At 35.6% G+C, this 7,585-nt stretch overlaps 1 long non-coding RNA gene across 1 annotated transcript; it reads left to right on the top strand.

Annotated features, from left to right (window-relative positions):
• Positions 1-4,093: 4,093 nt before the first annotated feature.
• On the top strand, positions 4,094-5,128 carry LOC120324642. The gene is made up of 2 exons (XR_005566104.1): positions 4,094-4,226; positions 4,821-5,128. It is a non-coding gene; the product is annotated as an uncharacterized LOC120324642 (long non-coding RNA).
• The last annotated feature ends 2,457 nt before the right edge of the window (positions 5,129-7,585 follow it).

Genomic DNA, 7,585 nt, shown 5'->3' with positions numbered 1-7,585 from the left:
TGTCAAGAACCATGAAGAAAATTAGAGGTGTTATGCAAAAGCAACAAATACCACCTTCTCTTCTCCAATGATCCAGGATAATAATGATATGAAACTATTTTTTGATCTTGTTGTATCATGGGGTTGTCCTTTTGCAGATGTTGAAATCCAGTTTCAGTTCGCTTACCATCAGAGCAGTGTTTGCTCAAAGAGCTCTACTGGTCTCATGTTGAGACATTAGCTTTTAAGATCAGCTCCATTAACGTAATGTACATTAACCATAAAACCTGGAATTTCACGACAAATTTTATTTCTTATCAGCTGTACTTTAAAGAAGACATTGGCCCTTAGTCTTCCGAAGAGGCTACTTTTATTTTTCTAGCTGCATTCAACCATTCTCATGCGAAATCCCATAGCCTTGGTAGAATGGTTCTTTATGCTAAAAAACAAAATAAAATTTTAGTTCTTAGGAGAAATGTATGTTGAACAAAGGATTCAAAACAGTGGATTATTGTTGTTATTCCATTGTACACAAGAATTGAATCTATTCTGTCTGTAATATATTTTTTTTTCTGTCAGAAGCTAGTTTTATTTGAATAAATGATATGAATAAACATCTCAGTCAATGTACCAATAATTGTTTAAAATTGCATCAAGACCTATTATGCATCTTATAGAAAGAGAGCCAGACAATGCTATGTGTCAGCCACAGTTATTCTATTGGTTGAGTTGAAGCACTGAAATACTATTCTGAGCATTGTGGAAGTTTTTTACCTTTACAGTTATTTCACAAAAGTTAAGATGACTTGTAATCTCTATTTTTTTGTTGTTTTCCTTTTTTTAATTTTTGCTTTTCTTTCGGACTAAGGTCAAATAAAGTTGAGACTGCTATGACAGAGAAAAAAGTGAATAAGTTTTGTTACATTTGTTTTTGATTGTGAGTAATCTGAAGTACCTTTCATGTTGTTTTCATGAAGGCATCATGTAAGCACACAAGATGTACCATTGCAAAGGATGTTGTGGTAAAAACTAATTATTAGCTGACATTTTACAACGTGTGTTAAAAGCTGTCTATAGTTTACTGGAGATTGATTAATCTCAGTTTCTTGGTTTATATATCTATTTTGAGAAATATATAGTTACTGTGTGAGCCAAGAAAATTCAAGGGTTTTTTTTATTCTTCTCTTCTTTATGTTGAGTTGGAATATCCTGTTCAAAAATCAATTAACAACTCATGACCATGTAACTAGTGTCTCTACAGTAGAGGACTCATAACACACAGAGCAAAATGGGAAATCAAACAAGGGTGTTTAGGAGAAACCTGTCTGTATTTTCGACCAAATCAGTAACAGTGAAGGAAGATAATGTATGGCACCTGCTAATATATTTGAGTATGTGAATACTAATTACACTAATGCCTTATAATCATGTTTTCTGTGGTTTTCATCCAAGAAGAAAAGAGTCTGTACAAATTCATTCTCGATAATCCTACAAGAGGTAAAGATTTTATCTGTAGATATTTATTAAGGTTAAATTTATTATGAAAGTATGTATCAGAAATGTTTATCTTTGTTGAAAAGTTCCTCCTAGTTTACTCCAAAGATGATTTGCAATATATTATGGGTGAAACGAGCAAATTTCATATAAATCAAGATACACAAGGAGAAAAGACTATTGTTTTCTTCATTTACTCACCCTCCCTCAATCATACTTTTTCAGGACATGTCTCTATTAAACAGAATTGCAACAGAAATATCATTCAACCTTTCAGTCTACCAAGCAGATGGCAATGGTTTAGTTCATCGAGCAAGAATATCTTATAAATCACTTGTGTATGTGGTGACAACAAAGGATTCTGAAAGCTTCAGTTGGCAAACACGGTGTCATTATTACTATATGTTTGCTAATGTTGTCAGGCAATGGTGTCACTGATGTATTAAGGACATCTCAACAAAATTAGTGGGAGGTTTTGCTTAAATCTCAGTGGTGTAAAATAAACCCAAGTGATTAGAGTAAATATATAATTAAATTTTTAAATTATGTTTTAAATGACGGAAAATTTGGTTCTGCCTGTAAAGACAAAAGATTTAAATACTGTTTATATTATAATAGCAGATCAATTTTCTCATCCCACAGTAAAGAAAACAGCTAAGGGATAATAATTTGGTTATTTGTGAAATTTTAAAGGAATTCTTCAAATAATTAAGAAAATAAATTTTTCAGAAGAAAACTGTCAGAACTTGAAAATATAACAAATGCTTAACTGCAGATTTCATCACCATCCTTTCTTCTCACATAATGGTACAATCATTTTATATATGTCTTAGATATCCCATGTGAGAAAACTGAGGCATAGATCGTTAAATTAACTTTACAGCTGTTATGCCAAAGGCTGTATGCCAGCCACACAAGCAGAACCTTCTCCTTCTCAGCTTCAGCGTCTATTTCCATAATCCTCTTTGCCTTTTTAGCTATGTCTTATCAAGAAAAATGAAACAGTGAGCAGATAGTGTACTGGAAGAGGAAATCCTTTTTTAAAATGTCTATTCTGTGTAGGCATTGCATGCGTTGAAAACCCTGGCATATGTCCAGGTCTATACCAGAGACATGTCTGAGTGTTCTCCAAAGGATTCAGTATTTGGGTATTTTTGTACAATCGTAGAATGACTGGGGTTGGAAGGGACCTTAATGTTCATCTAGTTCCAACCCCACTGCCATGGACAGGGACACTTTCCACTAGACCAGATTGCTCAAAGAGCCATTCAACCTGGCCTTGAACACTTTCAGGGATGAGGCATCCACACGTTCTCTGGACAACCTGCTCCAGTTTCTCACCACCCTCACAGTAAAAAATTTCTTCCTAATATTTAATCTAACCCTACCTTCTTTCAACTTAAAACCATTGCCCCTCATCCTGTCGCTACATACCACTGTAAAAGTCCCTCCCCAGCTCTTTTGTAAGCCTGTTTTAGGTACTAGAAGGCTGCTATAAGACCTTCCTGGAACCTTCTCTTCTCCAGGCTGAAAAATCCCAGCTCTCTCAACCTGTCTTTATAGGAGAGGTGCTCCAGCCATCTGATCTTCTTATGGCCCTCCTCTGGGTTTGCTCTAGCAAGTCAATGTCCTCCCTGTGCTGGGAACCCCAGACCTGGATGCAGCACTCCAGGTGAGGTCTCACCAGAACAGAGAGACAGAATCCCCTTCCTTGACCTGCTGGACATGCTGCTTTAGATACAGCCCAGGACACAGTTGGCTTTCTGGGCTGCAAGTGAACATTGCTGGGTCATGTCCAACTCTCATTCACCAGCACCCCTAAGTACTTCTCAGGGCTGCTCTCGATTCATTGTCTGTCCAGCCTGTATTTATGCTTGGGATTCCCCTGACTCAGGTGAAGGACCTTGAACTTGGCCTTGAACTTCATGAGGTTTGCACCAGCCCACCTCTCAAGCCTATCAGGGTCCTGCTGGATGGCACCCCTTCCCTCCAACACGTCAACTGCACCACACAGCTTGGTGTCATCGGCACACTTGCTGAGGGAGCGCTCAATACCAGTGTCCCTGTCACTGGCAAAGATGTTAAACGATGCTGGTCCCGACACTGACCCCTGAGGAACACCACTTGTCACTGTTCTCCGCAGGAATTTTCTTCCAGTGGTCTGATGGACACTAGCCACAAGTAAGCTGGGAAAAAAAAGTCCTAGTTTGGATGGCCTGCAGATGATTTAATGGATATCAAAGACAATGCATCAAACTGGGATTAACGTTGTTGAAAAATATAAATTTGCTAAGAAGGATGAAATTTTGGACAGGCACAAGACCATTTAGTTCCTAAGGTTGGAATTTTTCTTAACTTCACATAAAAATTTGCACTACATGTAATATGTAGCTACAAAATAGGTATGGTTGAGTTTTGTATTAAGGAAGATTTTGGGCTAGATCGCCATAATATACTGCCTCATAAAAACTGCAAATACAGGAAATATCAGATAAGCATGCAACTCTTGCTCATTTAGATGAGATGCTCTGACCTCACATTATCTTGATCAAAACTATTATTACAGTAATCTCTGAAATACTTTGTACATTGTACAAACCTCATAAAGCAGTATGTCACTTATTATTTCTGGACTCTTAGCTGTTTTGCAGAGGTCGTGGATACAGGTAGATAAGCTAGCACAACATTCTTTATGTGGAATCTTACAGGAACAGAAAAGAATACTGTACTTAAAACGCTAACTGAACATAAAAGTAAGTATTTTTAGCTACTCTAAAGCGGTAAGTGCAAGAATAATAATACCAAAATTTCAAATCTAAATTTTGGTTTGTTGAAAAGTAGTCAAACAAATTTCCTCAATCATAATTCCTGTGTAAGAAAACTTGTTTAAAAACAAAAAAGAAGAGAAAGTGGATGACTATATTTGTTCTGAACAGACTTGTCACACTGTTTTGTTTATGTATGTGTATCTACATACATACATATTTATAGATTGTTCATATTGCTTCTCTATGAAATATTTAACCATATGTTATATGGAATGTGCCTCCTTATTTCTCATAGTGTATGAGTCAAAGTCAATGAAGAATTCAAGGAAAACATTATTTAAGCTTTATTCTGGTAATGCATATGCAGCAGTTTAGGAATTTAAACTGTTGCTGGATCTGAAAATAAATGCTAGTGGTAAAAAAGGATTAATTTCCTACAACAGATAATTCCTGGCTATTATATTCAGCAAACCATTTTGTCGGGAGGCACAACGATCACCCTCAATTATTTCTTGTATCTCTAGACAGTTTAAGAAATTTTTCTGTTTAAATTTCATGCATGCCCTATGATTCTTCCAGGCAAAATAAGAGGAACAATTAGTCCCTTTACAGAGAGAAACAGGAGAATCCACTGGTCCATATCCTGAACCATTTGACTGGGGCTGTTCAAGAACAAAATTGGACCATCTGGGATCATCTGAATCTCATTTAATGAGTTTTCTGTAGACTGGCTACTTCTGTGCTCATTTCCCTGCAGCAGTTCAACTTTATTGTTATCAACAAAGCATTGCCATTTTACCCACTGACTGATACTCTGCCTCATTCTTGAAAAAGAACTGATAAGCCAAAATCTACAATTTCCAAATAAATAAATTTTGGTGACCAAATATTTCTTATCTGAAAAATTGTGTTGAACTTTCAGAAACAACAAAAATATTTATGCCAGTTCTGTAAATTTTACTGTATGATTTTTGTCAATGGATTACTCTGATATTGTACTGTAAATGTTTTTCATTGAATTATGTTACAAGTTAAATGTCAACTGCAATAGAATTTAAATAATTGATAGAACAATGTAATGGAAAGAAAAAATGAAATCCAAAACTCCTGAAGACTCGTAATAATCGTTCTGCCTCTGACTTCCAGGGAATTAGTACTGCACTTAAACATTTTCTTTTGCACCATTTAGTGACCTTCTAATTTGGACTATACTAGTCTGTGTCCGGGGTTCTTGACAAGCTCATTTAAGTGGAAATGAATCAATTAATTAAATCAGAGTTTGAAATGTGGCTACTAATGAATTTGATGCCATTAAGTGAATATGTACACATTCAAATAAGAACTTTCCTTCAAAATTTTAGGATTTTACTATAGATGTTTAAATTAAATTTATTATCATGTGTAGAAGATTCTCTCAAAAGTTATATACATTTATTTGCTTGAAGTACTAAATCATGATTTTCCATTTTAAAATGCTAGAGCTGAAATACAGTGAGGAAGCTGGTAGTGCAAGATCTTTTTTAGTAATTCTGGAGAAAAATGTGTGAGACACAGCACATCTCATTCTGAAATGGAAAACAAGGATGCCCTTATTTTAATGACCTGCCCTCAAAACAACAAAAAGTATTCAAACTCAGTTGCATTTTGAAAGGGAGGAGGAAAAAATACTCTCTCTACACAGTAGGAAGTTCCTCTGCCTTTCATATTTCTAATTCCAGGCAGGATGCTATCTGCTCCAAAGAGCAAGAAAACAAATGCCAAGCTTTAATCAGAATTATATTGGCTGTGTAGGGACTTTCAGATCATTTGCCCATTCCTAACAATGTCATGCAGATTCCCTTCAGAATATCAATGCAGAGGCCTTTGCCCTTGCTGTGAAGAAAAGGTTGCAAAAGACTGAAGATGAGCAGCAGGTCCGTTTGAGGTTAACATTCCTTTTTGTGATGGGGGGAGGAGGAAAGGGTAAAAGTTTCACTCTAATTTAATTCCTTAATGAAACTAAGAATTAGAATCCCTGCAGTGTAGCGCTTACCTTTTCTCTAGTGTCAAGCAATTTTTTTCCTCAAATACATCTTGGATAATGCTGTAGGCTTATGGTTATCTGAGGGTTGGCTTAGAGGCCATTAATAAGACACACTGTACTGAATCTGATGGACCTTACAGAGCTACCTTAATAAAAATCTTTGTTGCAGAAAGTGCAGCCCTGTTTTTCAAATAAGAAATGTTTGATCACTGCAACATGTGTTTATTTCTTTATAGAAAATAATAGCTTTTACCTATATCACTTAATTTTTAAAAAATTTAAGAGATGTTCTTTTCTGCTTCCTTTTCCCCCAGTGTCCCTAAAATCCCCAGGTCTTACTCCTCTTATTCTGTGCAATAAAACATGCCCACAAAAAGGTAGACTTCAATGCAGGTAAGATGCACTTAGACCATCATATTGTTTGGACAGTAAAGCAGCTGGAGAAAACATGAACAATAAACCAGCTCAGCTTATCACTTCTGATTCGTAGGAAAAAGGCAATTGTTTTAGATGCATTGGAAAGCCACTGCTGTATCTCCACCCCCCATGCCTCAACCCCCTTCCCTTAGTCTCCTAATCAGAATTTGTTCATTTTTAAATTGCAATTTTATAGCTATTCAGTTTTTGTCAATATGACTATGGTTTGAATAAATTTTTATCATTGACAAGTGTTAGTCAGCAAGGTCTAGTAATAGGAAGAAATTGTATCTTTCATTCATATTTATTTTCCAAGCTTTTCTTTAAAGAGATATGCCCTGTTCAATAATTTAGCTTACATGTTCTTAGCAGAATCTCTTCCATTCTGAGTTCTTCTTTCCTGGATGTGGCTGAACAGGTCTGTAAATTCTAGATGAGATTTCATGAGGGCCTTTTACTGAAAATACTACAACAGAAACATATTTCAGGAAGCACATAATACAATGGTTCATAATTGTTTTGCAATCAACTAACTGTATTTTTCTGCAATCAACTAACTGTATTTTTCTAATCTTTCTAATTTCTAATTTTCACTATATGTTCTGGGACTACTGTACCACTGTGTTTGTCCTTTACATCATTCTTTTCTACTATAAGATAGCAATGAATGAATACTTGAGATAAACTCTCCTTCCTATGGGAAATGTTACTGTTTCCATTGTATTTCATTAGATCAACAGAACAACTGGCTCTTTCAAACTTCTAAGAGGTTGACAAGTTCCCATTTCACAGCATATTACTAGCTTTGTTAATAACTGGAAATAAATTTTTGAGTGCATGATGATGTGCTAGGATTTCATATTATCGGCTAAGAGCGTTAGAGAAGAAGTTCAGATCAAGTTTT

The sequence above is a fragment of the Pipra filicauda genome, unplaced genomic scaffold (assembly GCF_003945595.2).
Source record: "Pipra filicauda isolate LSUMZ 115617 unplaced genomic scaffold, ASM394559v2 scaffold61_size3293851_pilon, whole genome shotgun sequence".
Classification (NCBI taxonomy): domain Eukaryota; kingdom Metazoa; phylum Chordata; class Aves; order Passeriformes; family Pipridae; genus Pipra; species Pipra filicauda.
This window is presented reverse-complemented; position numbering and strand designations above follow the sequence as displayed.